Source organism: Bos indicus x Bos taurus, chromosome 1 (assembly GCF_003369695.1).
Source record: "Bos indicus x Bos taurus breed Angus x Brahman F1 hybrid chromosome 1, Bos_hybrid_MaternalHap_v2.0, whole genome shotgun sequence".
NCBI classification, from domain to species: Eukaryota; Metazoa; Chordata; class Mammalia; order Artiodactyla; family Bovidae; genus Bos; species Bos indicus x Bos taurus.
In genome coordinates, this window is record NC_040076.1 from 124,232,826 (window position 1) to 124,254,319 (window position 21,494).

Here is a 21,494-nt window from a genome sequence, read left to right on the forward strand (position 1 = left end):
AACTGGAATCAAGATTGCCGGGAGAAATATCAATAACCTCAGATATGCAGATGACACCACCCTTATGGCAGAAAGTGAAGAGGAACTCAAAGGCCTCTTGATGAAAGTGAAAGTGAAGAGTGAAAAAGTTGGCTTAAAGCTCAACATTCAGAAAACAAAGATCATGGCATCCAGTCCACCACTTCATGGGAAATAGATGGGGAAACAGTGGAAACAGTGTCAGACTTTATTTTTCTGGGCTCCAAAATCACTGCAGATGGTGACTGCAGCCATGAAATTAAAAGATGCTTACTCCTTGGAAGGAAAGTTATGACCATTTTCAAAAGCATATTCAAAAGCAGAGACATTACTTTACCAACAAAGGTTCGTCTAGTCAAGGCTATGGTTTTTCCTGTGGCCATGTATGGATGTGAGAGTTGGACTGTGAAGAAGGCTGAGCACCAAAGAATTGATGCTTTTGAACTGTGGTGTTGGAGAAGACTCTTGAGAGTCCCTTGGACTGCAAGGAGATCCAACCAGTCCATAGATGTTAATATTCTAGAAATTTAAGAATATTGCAAGACAATGAAAGTCGCTCAGTCATGTCTGACTCTTTGGGATCCGATGGACTATACAGTCCTTGGAATTCTCTAGGCCAGAATATTGGAGTGGGTAGCCTTTCCCTTCTCCAGGGGATCTTCCCAGCCTAGGGATCGAACCCAGGTATTCCTCTTTGCAGGCAGATTCTTTACCAGCTGAGCTACAAGGGAAGCCCAAGAATACTGGAGTGGGTAGCCTATCCCTTCTCCAGTGAATCTGCCTGATCCAGGAATCAACCCAGGGTCTCCTGCACTGCTGGCAGATTCTTTACCAACTGAGCTATCTGGACAATATTTTAAATATGCTTTACTTTTATGTTTTTATTAGGCATGATGATGTTATAGACAATGTACAGAATTTTGAAAACTGAGCTATTTGAGTTTTATTTTGTCTCAAGTGGAGCAGACCTTTCTCTCTCCTAATTGACAATAGCCTCCAAGGAAAGACTAGCAGCTAAAAGCCTCCTGTTTTAAGAATTTAGATAATCAGCTAATAACATGCCAAGGCCCTCAAAATGAAAGCTAATGGAAACAGTTGAACTAAATTATCCATCACATTATAATTATACAGCTACACAAAAGCTGTATAATTTCTAGAACAGAGCAATTTAACTGCAAATCCTTAGAGTAATGCAGTTTAAAAACAAAAGGAAATACATAGAAATGTTTGGATTTTAGTAATTTTACTATGTGTATTAATGTTGTATATTTATCTTGAAGCTATGGTACTGTTAACATAGTAGGTAACTATGTTGAGTGTCTTAGGAATCTATTCATAGACTCCTACAAGACATGTATAGTATACTATATATTTTATAGTAGTATAAAAGAAAGAAGGAAATATTTTTAAATCAAGAATTAAATTAGGAATACTCTGTTGATAGAATGGGATTGGAAATTTCTCATGGGAAATATGCCCATTAGGCAAGACTGCCTCATTTCTTTACAAAATTTAAAAAACAACCCCCTCCCTTAAACTTTTCCTAATTCTGCAATGTCACTTCGGAAATGTATCCAAGCATCAGGTTCTATGACCACCAATACTGCTTTTCCCAGATTTCTTAGAAATCACAATGCAAGTGAAAAGCATCTTATTGGACAAAAAGTAAGGAAGCTTATGAGGTTGTACCAAAATTACACCAATTATAATGGGGCTCTCATTGCCCAAAGCTGTGATTATCTGAGCACCAAAAGGAGAAAACTGGCTGAAATTGACTCATCCTTAAAATCTGTAGAGCCATAAACCCATAATAATACATGGGGGTGAGGGAGGCTAATGTAAAATAACCTGAGAAAAAAGGACTGAAAAAATATTTCTATTGCTTTGTACTCAGTCAAGATGGTCTTACTGAATCGTCTGTCAATGTAGAATACAGAAGCAAATAAATGTAAAAACATCAGTTAAAAGGCATTTTCTGATTCATGGAAAACATCAATAGAAAGACTTAATAATGTATAGCCTGGGTATAGAGAAAGCCACAGAAAAGGTACACACCCAACTAAAACCATCTTAAACATTTTTAAGACGTATATGATCTGAAGAATATAAAAGAACACAAAATTTCACCAGGTCCCAAGACTAAAGGTCTCAGGATCCCCAAGTGAGGAGATTGACTTGGGTGGGAACTGCAGAGTTCTATGGTTAAACAGAAGAATCAGGCAATAGAAAGAAATGGAATTCAGGGGAACCGGCTAAAGGATCACTACCCTCTTGAAGATAGAGGATAATTGACCTAGAAGTCATAAGTGGGAGAATTTCATTGGTGGCCCAGTGGCTAAGACTCTGTGTTCCCAATGCAGGGGGCCTGAGTTGGATCCCTGGTTAGGGATCTAGATCCACGTGCTGCTACTAAGACCTGGTGCAGCCAAATAAATAGATAAACAAATAAAAGTGGGAGTATTCCTGAAAAGACCACCTGGGACTGGTCTCCAGGGTACCCAGGTACCTGGTTTAAACATTACTTCTGGATATGCGGGGAGAGGGGGAGGAGGTATTTCTAGAAGAGATTAACATTTGAAATGGTGAACTGAGTTAAGGAGATGCTCCTCCTCAGTGCTGGTGGGCATCACCTGATTGGTAGAGGACCTGAATAGAACAGAAAGGTGAGGAAGCGGGAATTTTCTCTCTCTGTCTAATTGCTTGAGCAGACATTGGTCTTCTCCTGCCTTCACACTGGGATTTACACCATTGGGCCCTCTGGTTTTCAAGTCTTGACTTGGACTAGAAGCTACACTATTGATCCTGGTTGTCAGACCTTTGGAGTCAAACTGGAACCACGCCATTGATTTTCCTGGGTCCTCCACTTATTCATGGTAAACTGTGGAACTTGTCAGCCTCCATAATTGTTTGAGCCAAGTCCTTAAAATAAATCTCTTTATATTGACTCTTTCTCTGGAGCTCCTTGAGCAATACCACAGTACAAGGAAGCCTGAAAGACCTGTATGGAGACACAGGACAAGCAACCTTAGGACTGCACTATAACTTTGAAAAGCCATTCATTCCTTCTTTATCTCACTTTTGCTGTTCTGTATAAGACATTTTCCTTTTAACCCATTGGTCACAGGTTCACCTTTCCCAAGTATCTCTTACAGTGAATAATGATAGTGCTTAAAAAGGCAGAGTTAATAGAGTTAATTAAAATTAAAAAAAAAAAAAGTAGTTACAGGGACTTCCCTGGTGATCCAGTGGCTAAGACCCTACACTCTCAATGTAGGGGGCCCAGGTTCTATTCCTGGTCAAGGAACTAGATCTCACATGCTGCAACTAAAGATCCCACATACCTCAATAAGTATCAAAGAGCCAACATGCCAAACTAAGGCCTGGCACAGCCAAAGAAATAAAATAACAAATAAAATAAATAGTAATAAAATGTAGGTATAAATATGTGGATTTTTATATCCAGACAAGAGAGAAAATGATGACAAAAATCAGAACCTCTATAATCAAAGAAATTTATAACAAATGTTATAAAATTTTAAATTTCAATCCACTTTTAAAATTCTTAATTTTTTCTCTCTGGAAGCAATTTCATGAACCCTTCAATATCACAATGCTGTTTGCTCTTGTCAAAGTAATAACTTGACTCTCATTCTTTTCAGTGGATATATGAATTTCTCTTCAGATCTGTATTTACTTCATTTACGTCTCCCTTGTTTCAGGGCTTCCCTGGTGGCTCAGATGGTAAAGAATCTGCCTGCAATGTGGAAGACCTGGCTTCCATCCCAGGGTGGGGAAGATCCCCTGGAGGAGGGAGATCCCCTGGGTTGGGAAGATCCCCTGAGGAAGGCAACCCCCTCAGTATTCTTGCCTGGAGAATCCCCATGGACATAGGAGCTTGGTGGGATACAGTCCATGGGGTTGCAAAGACTTGGATACAATTGAGTGACTAAGCACAGCATCCTTGTTTCAAATGTATATTTTATTTTTTAAAAATTCACATTTGATCTAATTTACTGTTAATATTCTCATTTTCAAAATATATACTTGAGTCACTTTTATTTCCTAAGAATTGAAGTATCTGACTTCTGACTGATAGATGCTCCCTTGCTCTTCCTGCATGCAAATTTTTTATAAATAGCAAATGCCTTAGTTTCAAAAGCCTTTGCTACTCTTTCCTCCCATCGGCTTAGTTGCCCCTCAGCATGAACTTCCCAGACCAGGGACTGAACCTATTTCCCCTGCATTGGCAGGCAGATTCTTAGCAAGTGGACCACCAGGGAAGTCATCCCATAGACATTTTGGGCTTCCCTGGTGGCTCAGATGATAAAGAGTCTGCTTGTAAAGCTGGAGACCAGGGTTTGATCCCTGAGTCAGGAAGATCCCCTAGAGAAGGAAACGGCAACCCGCTCCAGTATTCTTACCTAGAAAATCACATGGATGGAGGAGCTTGGCAGGCTCCACCCCATGGGGTCAAAAAGAGTCAGACACAACCGAACAACTAACACACACCCTTTCCCATCCATGGCAGAGCCTGGGGATAAAACCTAATATCTCATTAATCAAGTGTCGGATGAGTGGGAGTACGGTGTTTAATTAAGATTCAAGAATAGGTTCTATGACATCTCTTTGCTAATAAGTAATGGCTTGATTCATTTGGCCAAAATTCATTTAGCCAAGAATTTGGCCAAAATCTTACTTTAATTCTAATATATCCCTCAGATAGGGTGGTGGGAGACAGATGGCCTAAAAGATCCAGAATTATCAGAAGTGAAGTTGCTCAGTCATGCCCGACCCTTTGCGACCCCATGGACTTTAGCCTGCCAGGCTCCTCAGTCCATGGAATTTTCCAGGCAAGAGTACTGGAGTGGGTTGCCATTTCTTTCTCCAGGGGATCTTCCCAACCCAGGGATCAAACCCGAGTCTCCCGCATTGCAGGCAGACTCCCGATATTTACCAGAAGAACTTGGCAATTACCGAAAAGCTCTAGTCATGGCACAAGGCTATTTCACTATATTAAACATTAATATTCTTTTTCATTGAAATACAGTTGGTTTACAATGTGATGCTAATTTCTTTTGTACAGCAAACTGATTCAGTATATATATGTATCTGTTAAACTCCCAATCCATCTCTCTCCCACCCTGCTCCCATCTTGGCAACCACCCGTCTGCTCTCTATAAACATTAACATTCTTACTGACTAGGTCAAAATTAATCAATAATGACAACTCAGACTTTGTATTTTTTAGATAAAGTTGGACACAATAATTTTTTTAAAATACCTCTGTAGGCATTTTAAAAACAAACAGGCTAAAGCTTGTCATTTTATCAATAAAATAATTTTGACTTAAACACATATTGATTTCTAATCATGCAGTCCAATTTTTTAAGAATGCAGATGTCCTTGGAAAGTCAAAAGACTCTAGTTGCCCCTCTCCACACTGTTAATCATCTGTGGGCAAGTCACTCAGATGTTAATATTTTTATCTATTGTTCCCTTTCCTCCCAGTATTGTAGTAAAGATCAATCTAGAAAATATACTCCAGAGTGCTTCAAAAAGTTAAAAACAAAAAAGGCTACCTTTCTCACTGTTCTTTTTTCAACTGTGAAATACAATTTGTATTTCATGACAAGACAAAAAAATAAGCATTAAAATTTTTTCTCTGCCTTTTGGCTTCCTCTCTCCCCTCTACTGTGCCTTGCATATCAGCATTACATATCTGCCAAACAACCCCCATCAGCAGAAATACTGGTTCAACCATACAAAGCATTCTTCTGGCATTTTTCTCCTAGCATCAACAAGACAACTCCTTAAAAGATAACATTCCTTTTTGATATTGTATCTAGATTGTGCAAGCTGTCATTTAAGGTACAACCCTCTGTCTCAAAAAAGTTAAATAAGTGTGCAGAACAGTTCTCAGAGCTTTCTGAGATGCTATTCTTAGGTTATAATCCTCAATTTGACTCCAATAAAATTTTCTACTTCTTTCTTAGAGCAACTGAATAATTTTTGTCAACACTACCAAAGAGTATATGATAGAAGGGGTTCACATACACCATCCAATCCTATGGGAACATTTATATATTTTACAAACACTTACACAACACTTCCTGTGTTTCAGTCACCCTTCTTAACCATTTGGAAATTACAGCTCACTGAATGCACAATTCCCTATGAAGTAGATGTCCTTATCATGTCTGTTTTACAAATGAGGAAACTGAGGCACAGAGAGTTCATACAACTTTCTCAGGGTCACACAGGAAGTTGAATTGCAGAATTAAAATATAAACCTACCCCACTTCTTAACCACCACAGGAAGCTGTCACTAAGAGAAATAAAGTGAATCACATGTAGTTTCAGCTTGATGTTTGGTTTTGAATTTTCAGCAGTTATACAAAGAAACATGAAAGATAAAGTCAGCTATTTGAAGACTCTAAATTGCATATTTACATAAAAAATAAAATTAAAAAATAAACCTTTTTTTTTATCTCAATTCTTTAAAGGCAACTTTTCTCTCCCCTCTTTGGGTACTAATAATAAGACAATCACTTGAGAAGCACATGGTAGAGAAGAAAGTTTCTGGAGTTAGACTTCAGAACAGCTTGGTGCTGATACTCTTGAAGGGTCTTGTAATTGCTGTTTATGAGTATTTAAAGTCAAAGAACAATATTTGTGCTTTTTCTCATTCAAGATCTTCTGCTGAATCATTTCCCACAGATTAGGACCCCAGAGTCTCTCTTTTGTCTAGTCTACATGGAAGAAAAAAAAAAATGGGCAGGAAGCAGAAAGATGCTACTCAGATAACACAAATTGCTGTGCTTTCTTTTCTAATCAGAAAGTGTAACTTAAAAAAAAATACGCTATTCATTTATTTTTGGCTGTGCAGGGTCTTTGTCGCTGCACAGGCTTTTCTCTAGCTGCAGCAAGCGAGGGCTACTCTCTAGCTGTGGTGCACAGGCTTTTCACTGCGCGGCTTCTCTTGTTATAGAGCACAGGCTCCAGGCACATGGTCTTCAGCAGTTGAGGCTCCCAGGCTCCAGAGCACAGGCCCAGTAGTTGGGGTGCAATGGCTTAGTTGCTCTGTGGCATGTGGGATCTTCCCAGACAAGGGATCAAACCCATGTTTCCTGCATTGGCAAGTGGATTCTTTACCACTGAGCCACCAGGCAAGCCCCCGAAAGTGCAACTTTGTGCTTGCTTTGGTAGCACATCTATTAAAATTGGAATGATACAGAGAAGATTAGCATGACCCCTGTGCAAGGATGACATGCAAATTTGTGAAGTGGTCTGTATTTTTGAAATATGGTATAGATGATCTTATTTACAAACAGAAATAGAGACATAGACACAGGGAACAAATATATGATACAAAGGAGGAAGGAGGGGACGGTGGGATACACTATCAATAGCATGTATAAAATAGATAACTACTGAGAACCTATGATATAGCTCAAGGAACTCTACTCCAATCTCTGAGGTGACCTAAATGGGAAGGAAATCCAAAATAGAGGGGATATATGTGTACATATAGCTGATTCACTTTACTGTACAGTAGAAACTAACACAACTTTGTAAAGCAACTATACTCCAATAAAAATATTTTTAAGTGTAATTTCTACTCATAAAAAATAAAAGGAAGGGGGCCCTTCTTCCCAAGCAGAAGTTCTAGTGATTGCTGCAGGTAAGGTATTCAGTGAAGCTTAGTAACAATGGATTTCCTTTTTGGTTAGAGTTGCCATTGGCAGCAATTCTGGTTTTATACATATTTCAGCAAGGTAATATTTCAAAAACGATGCCTCAACATCTCGGAGAAGGCAATGCCAACCCACTCCAGTACTCTTGCCTGGACAGTCCCATGGACAGAGGAGCCTGGAAGGCTGCAGTCTATAGGGTCACTAAGAGTCAGACACGACTGAGCGACTTCACTTTCACTTTTCACTTTCATGCATTGGAGAAGGAAATGGCAACCCACTCCAGTGCTCTTGGCTGGAGAATCCCAGGGACGGGGGAGCCTGGTGGGCTGCCGTCTATGGGGTTGCACAGAGTCGGACACAACTGAAGGAACTTAGCAGCAGCAGCAGCAGTCTCAATATCCTGTATCCTTAACAGGAACAAAAAGTTTTAAACATGTGGCAGAAAGAATAATTTCACAGTTGTTACTACTGCACAGCAAACATTCCAGGTAGAAAGTGCCTACTACGCAGCAAGTCCATCCTGTGCTCAGCAGGGGAGACCAACGTAAGTCATGGAACACTTGACTGCGTGTCCTATAAAAAGGTCCCACAGCAGAGGCAGAAGCTGTCAGAGGAGTAATAATGACAGAACAATGTGACTCGTGGTCTGACACAGGCGTATAAAATACTGTGGAAGCACTGCAGGTGAACAGCTCCATCATGCTAGGCAAGCACTGATGAGGTAACCTTTAGTTTTGCCTTGAAGGGCAATAGAATTTTAACCGGTGGCGAAGGGAGGCTGAAGGTGTCCATATTTGAAGAAGGAGGAGCAGCATGAGAAAGGGCACAGAGGGATGAGAGGAAATAATTTGTATGTGGGACTGATGATAATTCTTAGTGGCTGGAGGACAGCACCCATGGGAAGGCTGGTGGGAACTGAGGCTGGAGAGGAGTAGGGGATGATTCGTCAAGGGCACTTTAAGGAGTTTATATTTTATCCCATAGACAAAAAAGTTTTTTTTTTAAGTTTAAAAGCAAGTCAGAGGCTTTCCTGGTGGTCTAGTGGCCTGGAAAATCCCATGGACAGAGGAGCCTGGTGGGCTACAGTTCACAGGGTTGCAAAGAGTCAGACACAACTGAAGTGACTTAGCATGCATGCATTTTATGTATTTTTCCCTCCCACAGTGGGTATATATGATGTTGTGAGAGAATTTTTCTTTCATTGTGCACAAATACCCATTATGCCTGAGATAATAGTTGAATCATGGAGCTTAAGTCACATTGCTCAAATTGGCAGAGTTCCCTGAACTGAACCACATACAAGTTGAGAATTAGTGGGCCAATCAGAACTTGTTAGGTACGAATACTTTCAGCACCAGTTCCCCTTTATTCCATGAATCTCACATTAATATTGTTTTAACCGCTTTCAAATTTATACTTTCCTCAGGATACTCTAAACTGCCACGTTCTCAAAAGTCCAAGTCTATTTTTTTTTGCCCAAATAATATACTTTCCTTCTACTTCATATTTCAGGTATCAAATTAATTCTTTTGGCAAGTAGCTATTCCAAAGATCTACAAATCTATTAATATAAACATTTATTGTGCATCTATTGGGCTTAAGATACTGTGCTGACAGGAAATAAAAAGATGAGCAACATGGCAATTCTGTCTCTACATATAATCTTTTGTGACATTTTATATACACATATATAACTTTTTATGATATTATACATATATATTGTGTGAGATGTCATATATATATATGTATACACACACACACACTTATATGTATCTCTTTTTTGTGAGAATTAAGATAGAGATACAAGCAACTGTAAACATAAGGCAGGGGCTTCCCTAATTGTCCAGTGGTTAAGTATCCACCTTTCAGTGCAGGAAACGTGGATTCAATCCCTGGTCAGGGAACTGAAATCTCACATGCTGTGGAGGAATTAAATCTATGTGTGGCAAATACTGAGCCCGTGAACCACAACTAGAGAGCCCAAGTACTGCAACTAAGACTCAACATAGCCAAATAAATAAATGTGTTTTTTTTTTTAAGGAAAATGGAGTGCAATAAAATAGAGATGTTAAAATACAGTGGGGAAAATAAAGGAAGAACAGATTTCTTCTATAAGATGCTCTTGGAATCTTCATGGAGTTGGTGACATTTGACCTAGGTCTTCAAAGGTGGGTGACATACAGCAAATGAAAATGCACAGAGGGAAATTTCTCCCATTGTCTAGGAAAAATCCTCCTGTATTTTCCTTTGTTCTCATAATACTTCTGACACAAGATGTGTGGGTTTTCCACACACCAAGCAACTCTCTGCAACACCAGCTGGGTCTTCATAATTGAAATCTGACATTCTTAGGGGAAGCACACTGACTAAAACTTCCCACCCTGACCAGGCACTATGGCAACCATTTGTGTGAGTTCTTTTATGACAGGAGGTCCTAGTAAGGAACACACAGCTAATAGGCCACCACCAACCAGAAGAGTTTGGGAAAGGTCTAAAGGAGACACCATGTGTCCGACCACCTCCCAGAATCCTTCTTGCTGGCATCCATCTTGGCTGAGCAATGAGTGTGCCACTAGGAAGGACCTTGAGTCAGAATGATTGGCCAAAGACAACCCGAAAATCAATCCCATCACCATAAAACTCAAGACTGAGCAGTTCTGGGTTCCCTTACCCTACTGCTCTCCACCCAGGTGCCCTTTCCCAACAAAGCCTCTTGCTTTGTCAGCTCATGTGTCTCCTCAGACAATTTATTTCCGCGTGTTAGACAAGAGCCCACTCTAAGGCCCTGGAAGGGGTCTCCATTCCTGCAACAACATGGTATACCCGAAGTGAGCATCAGATCCTGCAAATTAAGGGCTCAGTTCCACAAGACTGACCCCACTTCAGACAGCAATTGCAAATCTCTGATCGTCACCTGAACTTCTTACCCACTGTCTATATGGGTCGGGGTTCCCACCACCCCACTTTGGGTTCCATAATTCGTTAGAATAACTTATAGAAGTCACTTAGCATATGCTGGTTTATTGCAAAGGATACAACAAAGGATAAGAATGAAGAGCCAGAGGAAGAAACATAAATGGCGAGGTTCAGAAGGGTCCCTAATGCAGGAGCTTCCGCCCCTGTGGATGTGGGATATGCCACTCTCTTAACATGTAGATGTGTTCACAAACCCCAAAGCTCTTCAAATCCTGTAGTATTGGGATTTTTATGGAGGCTTCATCATGAAGGTATGATGGAACATTAACTTAATATCTAGCTCCTATCTCCTTCCTTAAGGAATGGTGATGGGGCTGAAAGTTCCAATCTTTTAATCACAGCTTGGTCTTTCTCATAGCCGGCCCCCATGCAGGAGTCCACCAAGATTCATCTCATTAGAACAAAAGATACTTCTATCATCCGGCAAATTCCAAGGGATTTAGGAGTTTTGTATTAGGAACTGGGGTCAAAGATCCACTGTAAGCACAAAAGATGCTCCTAGTGCTCGTCTCACTTAGGAAATTACAAGTGTTTTAGGAGCTCTGTGCCAGGAACTAGGGGCAAAGTTTCCTGGATTTTTTTTGTTTTTTGTGTTTTTTTTGCTGTTGTTATTGTTTTGTTTTTTTTAAAGAGAGATTTATATTTTTATTAATTTTTAAAATTTTATTTCACACTCACTGATGAAGGGAAAAGACCAAAAAAAGCAGTTCAGTGGCACATAGAATATAAGAACCTTAAGTGAGAGATGAATCTGGAGAAATCAATTAGGGTCAAATCATATAGGGAGCCTTAGATATCATATTGAGATTTCTATCAGTTTAAGAAAATGAAGCCAAAGAACTAAATTTTACTCAGATGTAATTTTATTGGTGTCACAATGCTCTCTAAATGTAATTATCTAATTAATTACTATAATCAATACTATGAAAATTTTACTAAAATGGGCTCCTGAGAATCCTTGGGATTCAATGCCCTGGCTGAATCAACTTACTTTTCCACTGAATCAACTCCACTGACACTGTAATTGTGGATAAAACTGAAGAGTGTCTACTTATTTAAGAAGTGGGTAAAATGACAGAAAACGTGGAGTAATTAAAATATCCCCCAAATTTCCTTCAAGGTTGTTGCTAAAAAAGAAAAAGAACAAACTTCTGGGACTTCTCTGGCAGTCTAGTGGTTAAGAATTTACCTTCCAGTGCAGGGGACTCAGTTCAATCCTTGGTCAGGGAACTCATATCCCACATACCACAGGGCAACTAAGCCCTTGCTCTGCAACTAGAGAGAAGCCCACAACCACAGCTAAGATCCTGTCTGCTGCAACTAAGACCTGATACAGCCAAAAGTAAATAAATAATTAATATTTTAAAAGGATAAATAAGTTGGCAAGCTTGGGGTCTTAAAAAAGAAAAAGAAAAAAATTCTGTCCCTATCACATGTGTTCTCCCTGGTCTTCCACTTGGTTTTCCTTGACCTCCAGGTTCACATTCCCGTGTACACCCTGGGATCTGTACCGTCACTGGGCAAAAAGGCCAAGCCTGACTCAGAGCACACCATATTCTTACATGCTTCAAAACTAAGTCTTTGTCTCTAAGCTCATATGAGAAAGAAGTATTCTCCCTCTCAGGACATTATATTTATACCATCAATGCCCCGGACAAATATCAGGTTAGTAAAATCCCGTTACCATACATCCCAATGGATAGAAACAAAAGCATCTTTGTACATGATCCTATCCTGGGTAGACTGAAGGAATGCTCTCGGCTCAGTCTGACTACATTCATTGCTCCCTAGCAAATCCAACTTGGGGCAGAACAGAAAAGCCCCAAGTGCTAACTTTATGATCAACAGGTTTCAAGAACAAGCAATTTTACAAAGCACCCGTAGGCAGCAGTATATACAACTGTGTATAAAAACAATGGGCAATTTTAAAATAAAACCCAAATGCCAGGCGTAAAAATGCATTTTTCTTACTTTACTCTGAAAGAATCCACCAGGGAGAAATTCAGCAAATAAAAGGTGTTGAAAATATGAGCATTCCTGCAGGCTTATTTCCAGTGGGACATTAACACAGGCTTGCAGTAATACCTCTATTAATGAAGAGAATGTGTTTCAATGACACACTTATTCATCAACTATTTCATAAGCAAGACAGAAAAAAAAAATCAAAAGATCTAGGTGTTAGCTTCAGACCTTCAAGTTGGAAGGTAAAAATATGACATATAATATAGAAATATGACAAAATACTAAAGAAAATGGCATCAAATCTGCTGGAAAACATAAAATAGTCCTCCTACAAGTCAATGTTGAAGTAAATGATGAGAAATCATGTTAAAGGAGTTTAAGAAAGAGACCTAGTATTAACCCTGTAGTTAAAAGCAGAAGGTTTGGGGGAAAGTTGATTGGAAAAGATTCACCAGGTGATGTGTTAAAGGGCAAGACAGTCCGGGTTTCAGTAAGACCCTGTAGCAAAGGACACAACTTCATCCAGCTCCAGACATCCCAGTAAATACCAGTGCTGACCCAGAAGAATAGAGGGATGAGAAGAGACAGCGAAAGCGAAAAGTAGTCCAGGGAAAACAATGAAGTATCATTCTTCCCCCTTCATTTGAATTTTTTTCATTTTTTTCTGACTTTTATTCAGATATAATTGACACACAGCACTATATACATTTAAGGGTGTCCCAGGTGGTGCTGTCTATGGGGTCGCACAGAGTCGGACATGACTGAAGCGACTTAGCAGCAGCAGCAGCAGCAGGTGATGCAGTGGTAAAGAACCCACCTGCCAATGTAAGAGATGCAAGAGACGTGGGTTCAATCCCTGGGTTGGGATGATCCCCTGGAAAAGGACATGGCAACCCACTCCAGTATTCTTGCCTGGAACATCCCACGGACAGAGGAGCCTGGCAGGCTACAGTCCATGAGGTCACAAAGAGTCGGACGTGATTGAGCACATTACTACGACAACTATATACATTTAAGGTGCCCAGCGTAATGATTTGAATTACACAAATCATTAAAGAACTGTCATAATAAGTTTAGTGAGAATCCATCATCTCATATAGATACAAAATTAAAGAAATAGAAAAAAAACCTTTTTCTGTGATGAGATCTATTAGTATTTGCTAAGAGTTAACAACTTTCATATGTAACATTCAGCAGTGTTAATCTGTCATGTTGTATCCCTAGTTCCTATCTATCTATAACTGGGAGTTTGTACCTTTTGACTATCTTCATCTAATTCCCCTTCCTCCGACTCCTTCATTTCTGATAACAACAAATCCGATCTCTGTTTCTATGGCTTTGTTTGTTTTTGAAGTATAATTGACCTTCTAGACTATGTTAGCTCCTGTTACACAATATGAAAATGAAAGCAAAAGTCACCGAGTCATGTCCAACTCTTTGCAACCCCATGGACTCTACAGGCCATGGAATTCTGCAGGCCAGAATACTAGAGTGGGTAGCCTTTCCGTTCTCCAGGGGATCTTCCCAACCCAGGGAAAGAACCCAGGTCTCCTGCATTGTAGGTGGATTCTTTACCAGCTGAGCCACAAGGGAAGCCCATTACACCATACAGTGATTCGATATTTCTACACAATATGTCTAGTTGACATGTGTGACATGTCACACAAAGATATTACATACTTACCAACTACAGTCCCCATACAGTACACTTCATACCCAAAACTTGTTTATTTTGCTAGGGGAAGTTTGTACCTTTTAATCTCCTTCATCTATTTCTTTCCTCCACCCACACCCACCATGCTATCTTTAATAGAAGTGACAACTTTACTTTAATGGTCTACAGACCATATGACTTGAGTCTTTTACATACCTGCTTCCCAAGGTCTAATACTCTTTTAAGAGGAAACCAAATATTCCCCTTCATAATTTCAATGTTTAGGTATAAAACTTAAGTTTGTAAAACAGTAAGTGCTATTCAGGGTAGGCACTCGTGAGTGCGTGCTCAGTCATGTCCGACTCTTTGCGACCCCATGGACTGTAGCCAGCCAGGCTCCTCTGTCCATGGCATTTCCCAGGCAAGAATACTGAAGTGGATTGCTATTTCCTACTCCAGGGGATTTTTCCCAACCCAGGGATTGAACTTGTGTTTCCTGCCTTGGCAAGCGGATTCTTCACCACTGCATCACCTGGGAATTCTGTTAAGGGTAAAATAGTCATGAAATACAAGAATCAAAACAAATGTCCAGGGACTTCTTTGGTGGTCCAGTGGTTAAGAATCTGTGTTCCAATGCAGGAGATGGGGGTTCAATCCCTGGCCAGGGAACTAAGATCCCAATTGCCACAGGGCAACCAAGGCAATGCACAGCAATGAGAGGAAGATCCTGCATTTGCAACGAAGCTCTCGTGGGCCACAATTAAGACCTGACACAGTCAAGTAAATGAATAAACATTCAACAACAAAACATAAAAATAAAAATGTCCACAAGGGCAAGCAGGAGACATAAATGAGTGAAGCAACTGAGGAGGGGGAATGATGAGTTTCCCATAAAGGGCACACTCCATCTGCAGAGGCCAGACACCCGCCAGCTTCAAGTTTGGGTGGTCAGGGGAAAGTCTGCATGGTTACAAATGTTGCAAGAGCTTCTGGTATTTCAAGACAGATGCTGACCCCTACTTTTATGTAAAATGTTTGTATTTTCAGAACATTGACAACTAATTCATTCCCATAAACACAACAAAATATTCTGGGGCAAACAAAAGTTTCATGCCAAATTCAGGATATAGACTGCCATTTTATAATTTGCTCATCAAAAGGCATTCAGTCAACAAGGAAAGCTAATGGAAGTGAGAGTTATTAGGGTTTCTTCTTCTGGGAAAGTTGAGAGTAAAGAGCATGGGAGGGCATTGGTTTCATAGGACGAGGCATATTTTGACAGCCTCACCATTTTGTTCCTTGTAACCTTGGCCTTCTGTATTTAGATGGGACAAGTGGAAGCCAAGCGGTGCCATTTGTCAATGGCACCACGGTTAACCACATACAAACTTTTACTTCCCACAGTTTTAATACTGCCAGTTTCATCATAAAGGAGACCAGTTCCTAGAGCTTTCACTAATCAAGGTATCACATTATGGTTTTTGGCACAAAGTGTATTTATGAATCTCATGAGTTCCATCTAAATGGATGATTTTTTCCAAGATGTAGCGGACTGAGTATGGTTTTGGATCCTGCAGCCCAAACATCAATGAGGCTTTTTTTTTTTTAAGGAATTAAACTGTAATCTGCAATGCAGCAATAACTCACTACAGAGCTTTGGGCAAGAAGCCTGCCACAAATCGTCAGTCTGAAATGTTATTAACACATCAGCTACTAAGGTCACTGAAAGACACTGTAGAAGTTTCTTTTACAGTTCTTAGATGGTGAAATATATAAATCATTTAACTGGGGCACAGAACTTGCCTTAAACAAATAAACTCAACATTTGTTATTAATCAATTTCCAGGAAAGCAGCAATCTGATAAATAGTTCTTAGGATAGTAAGAATCCTAGAGCTTAAGTTATACAGCAAGAGTCATCCTCTATGATACCCCAAGGTACACATGTACTGCTGAGTAAAAGGAATATATACATACACACACACACACAGGCTTCCCTGATGGTTCAGATGGTAAAGAATCTGCCTGCAATGTGGGTGACCTGGGTTCGATCCCTGAGTTGGGAAAATCCCCTGGAACGGCTACCCACTGCAATATTATTCATGGGATTCTCCATGGACAGAGGAGCCTGGTGGGCTACAGTCCATAGGGTTGCAAAGAGTTGGATAGGACTGAGCAACTAATACACACACACACACACACACACGAACACAAGGCAGCTAAATTATGTGTGTAGAGAAACGGTTCTCTTGGAAAAAACTAGAAACATTCATATGGTCTCACTACGAATTTTTTAAAGCTGGTACTGCTTGCTTACACACTTTTTGCACTCTGTTGTAAATTTATTTTATATATAAATAAATATTTTCTCATTACCAACCATCTCCATTAGGATCTAGCAGACCATGAAATAGGCTTTGCAAGATCAAGCAATGCACTTAGGCCCAAAAAAACATTGTTTTGGCTTCTAGCTTAGGAACTCACGGAGAAATAAAATTTTACATAATAGCTTGAAGAACATATACGATATAATCCTTTCCAGTCAAAGGCATTTCTAAAATGGAAAGCAGATTATTTATAACTGTGAAAAAATAAATGTTTCTATCTACTTCTTCATCTACCTTTCTCATATTTCTAACTTACATTTTTTCCCAACAATCCATATTTAAAGGAGTGGTTTTTTCTGTAATCTAAAAATAACCCAAGGACAAAGCATCTTGAGATTTAAATCTTCTAGATTAAAGACCAAGTTAGTAATTAATTCACTCCTCCACTTGTTTTGAGCACATAACTTCCAACGATAATGTCACTAAGAATATTATGAAGTGCATGAGCAAGTTTGTGGCCACATCCTAGACACCATTCAGAAATGTCAATGAATCAAGTGTATATTCCATTAATTAGGTAAATGATGCCCTATAATAACCACAGCAAATATACACAGTCAATTATGGTTACAGGCATTCATTTAAATTTTTATTTAAATTGCATAAATATTTAGCACCTTTCACACAAGTGCATGTGCCGAGTGCCCAAAGTTCAAAAGGGGTATTTAAGTACTCTCCCAAAGAAACACTGGGGAGTTATATTTTTGCCTAGAATTTAAAGTGAGCTGTAAATGTAGTAACACAAACTTTTGCAGCACAAGTTCTCATGCCAAGTTTAAAAACTGGCAAAAACCCAGGGACCGATGTGAGAGGTTGGCACAGTGGGAACAGCCAGTTTTGACTGGCAGAAGGCGTGCCTTGGGAAGCACAGTGAAGCACACACAAGGCACTTGTGTTCCGGCTCCTGTGAGCCCCAGAAAAGAGGCAGCGTAAGGGCCCTGGGATGCCTACACAGCAGAAGCCAGCAGTTCTGCAGCATGCATGACACATATCGATATGTTTATTTAACAGAATGTGAAAGAGAGTTTTAAAAGAACTGAGCTAACACTTGCAGAGACATTACTTTGCCAACAAAGGTTCGTCTAGTCAAGGCTATGGTTTTTCCTGTGGTCATGTATGGATGTGAGAGTTGGACTGTGAAGAAGGCTGAGCGCCAAAGAATTGATGCTTTTGAACTGTGGTGTTGGAGAAGACTCTTGAGAGTCCCTTGGACTGCAAAGAGATCCAATCAGTCCATTCTAAAGGAGATCAGTCCTGAGTGTTCTTTGGATGGACTGATGCTAAAGCTGAAACTCCAATACTTTGGCCACCTCATGCGAAGAGCTGACTCATTGGAAAAGACTCTGATGCTGGGAGGGATTGGGGGCAGGAGGAGAAGGGGACGACAGAGGATGAGATGGCTGGATGGCATCACCGATCCAATGGACGTGAGTTTGAGTGGACTCTGGGAGTTGATGATGGACAGGGAGGCCTAGCGTGCTGCGATTCATGGGGTCGCAAAGAGTCGGACACAACCGAGCGACTGAACTGAACTGAACACTTGAAGAAAAATGAATTAACCTGCTAAGTCATTTGGTTTAATACAGTATTTATGTTTGGAAGACCATATTTCAGAGTCAAAGATATTTTTCACATACTCCAAGGGATTTCTAAAATTTAAGTGTATTTAAATGTTAACTACTAATTTAATTAGAGGATTTCATTTTCAGAAAACTAATCAATCTTAAATTGATGCTGAGGCATCACTGGAGAGACTTGGCTGGAGGAGAGGAATGCGGCTTTGTGGGAAAAGATCTTGCTGGGGCCTCTCGGACTCAGGGATTAGTGTCAGCGCGATAGTGGAAGAGAGTTAGTTGGATGCATTAGGAACTAGGTGACATTACTAATAAAGTATCTGTGTCGAAATGTACTTGATGGAAGCACTCCTGAAGATCAAACTTCTGGTTTATAGAAAAACAGGAGCTGGATGAACAAGTTAAAGCAGCATTACAAAGGAAGCAATTAAACAAATTCAAGAAGCAGGGGTTTTTACAAGGCAACTAGCTCATCCACAGAAGGCAAGGGCACCCCACTCCAGTACTCTTGCCTGGAAAATCCCATGGACCGAGGAGCCTGGTGGGCCGCAGTCCATGGGGTCGCAAAGAGTTGGACACGACTGAGCGACTTCACTTTCACTTTTCACTTTCATGCATTGGAGAAGGAAATGGCAACCCATTCCAGTGTTCTTGCCTGGAGAATCCCAGGGAACAGGGGAGCCTGGTGGGCTGCCGTCTATGGGGTTACACAGAGTTAGACACGACTGAAGTGACTTAGCAGCAGCAGCAGCAGCAGCTCATCCACAAGTTAATACCATGGAGAAGCAAGGAAGGAAGGGAGGGAAGGAGGAAAACCTGGATGTTGTAAATAAAAACAAACAAGAAACATCATAGCCAATACACTGTGTGTTCCTGGTTAGGATCTTGGGTTCAGTAACTAGCTATAAAAGACATGTTAGGGACAAAACAGAAAATTGGAATATTGGCTCAGTACAAGATAGTGTAAGGCAATCATTATTCTATTTTTAGTTGTGATAACAGAATTGTAATTAAGTAGAAAACTGCAATCATTTTCTAAGAAATTAATTCTGAACTATTTAGGGATAAAATGTTAGGATGCTTATAATTTATTTTATAAGATTTCATATAAAATAAAAATATAGCAAAAGTTTCAATAATTGTAAAATCCCAGTAAGAGATATAGAGGTGTTTATATATAGTATTCTCTATACTTTTCAGTATGTTTTAAACTTTTAACAATAAAAAATATAAACAAAACAAAAATTAGTGTTAAAGTAACGTCTTTTACTTTCTTTCTTTTTTTTTTATGTTTAAGGTGTACATTGTAATGGTTTGACTTACAAATATTGTGAAATGATTCCCCATATAAATTTCGTTAACATCCATCATCTCACATACATACCATGCTGCTGCTGCTTAAGTCGCTTCAGTCGTGTCTGACTCTGTGTGACCCCATAGAAGGCAGCCCACCAGGCTCCCCATCCCTGGGATTCTCCAGGCAAGAACACTGGAGTGGGTTGCCATTTCCTTCTCCAGTGCATAAAATTGGAAAGTGAAAGTGAAGTCGCTTAGTCGTGTCCGACTCTTTTCGACCCCATGGACTGCAGCCTACCAGGCTCCTCCGTCCATGGGATTTTCCAGGCAAGAGTACTGGAGTGGGGTGCCATTGCCTTCTCCGTTTTACTTTCTTAATTTTAGAAATTCAAAGCAGAATAGTTACTATATTGCATTTAACTATCTTTGTGTCCTGTAAGCCCTAATAAATAATTTTTGAACTTCTATTTATTCATACTCCTTAATGCTTTTCAAAAAATGCAGCACATATCTAGACTTTACCTGCTTAAACAGTATCTTCTATAGACTACTTGAACTATGTATTACTGTACTTCTCTGAAACACAAGTTTAAAAAATAAAGTATTTTAAAAGATAGCAAGTCATTCAATAACCATCATCCAAAATGGCCACTGCTAATAATAATATTCCAGTATTTTTTGGAGTACATAAATTTTGATATACTAAGATAAAAATATATCCAATTTTTTATTATGCTTTTTTACCTATAATGGTACAAGTCCAATCATTAGGGTCTTTTTTTTTCTAAATATTATTTTAAATCATTTTAAAGCATTCTCCCAACACAGAGTAGATTTTATAACTACAGTGTGCCTATGCATAAGGAAAGAATTTTTAAAGTCAACATTGAATTATCTTTTCCATAGAAGAAATTCCTATTAAGGAAGCCACAAAGAGGAAAACCACAGTTAGTAGATAACCACCAAGCTATATTATGACTAGAATCTTGGCTCCAGGGCTTGTCACTCCCTACATCCAGCCAGAAATGGGAGCAGAGGCTTAGCTGTGTGTGTGTGTGTGTGTGTGTGTGTGTGTGTGTTAAGTTGATTCAGTCATGAATGACTCTATGTGACCATATGGACTGTAGCCTGCCAAGCTCTTTGTCCAGTGGGATTCTCCAGGCAAGAATACTGGAGTGGGCTGCCATGCCCTCCTCTTAGGGATCTTCCCAACCCAGGGACTGAACCCAGGTCTCTCATGTCTTCTGCATTGTCAAGTGGGGATCTTCACCACTAGTGCCACCCGGGAGGCCTCCATTCAAAGCTGCATAGTACTGACCATCCAATTTTATAACTTTAAACAACTTGAGGCAATTTAGTCTTGGGAATATGCTTCTTCAGGATGGAGTAACTGAACTGAGATAGTCACAAATATTTCTCAGGTGACTCAATGGTAAAGAATTCACCTTCCAATGCAGGAGACACAGTGTTCGACCCCTGGGTCAGGAAGATCCCCTGGAGAAGGAAATGGCAACCCACTCCAATATTCTTGCCTGGAAAATCCTATGGACAGAGGAGTGTGGTGGGCTACAGTCCCTGGGATCGCAAAGAGTCAAATATAACTTAGCAACTGAGTATATCACACAAACTTAGTAGAAGTAAGATTTAGCTCAACTTGAAGAAAGCATGGCATAGATATTTGAATTGATAGTCAGGTATGAAGGCAAAAAAGCAAGGGAAGGGATTGAATTGGATAAGGATTTGAAAATGGGCATTTCTGGCAGAAACAACATAAGCAATGTTGTGGGGTTGTGCCAAGTTTGTACCAGAAACCAAACTATAGCAGAGAGTTTAGTCTGAGGAGATTTAAAAGACAACTTCTATCAGTAATATTAAACTGATAATAAAAGACCTTGAATGATAGTCAAGTTCAATTGGATTTCAAACTTCAAGTC

At 39.8% G+C, this 21,494-nt stretch overlaps 1 non-coding gene across 1 annotated transcript; it reads left to right on the plus strand.

Moving 5' to 3' along the window:
• The first annotated feature begins 7,208 nt into the window (after window positions 1-7,208).
• Window positions 7,209-7,315, plus strand: LOC113899825. The gene has a single exon (XR_003513008.1). It is a non-coding gene; the product is annotated as a U6 spliceosomal RNA (small nuclear RNA).
• The last annotated feature ends 14,179 nt before the right edge of the window (window positions 7,316-21,494 follow it).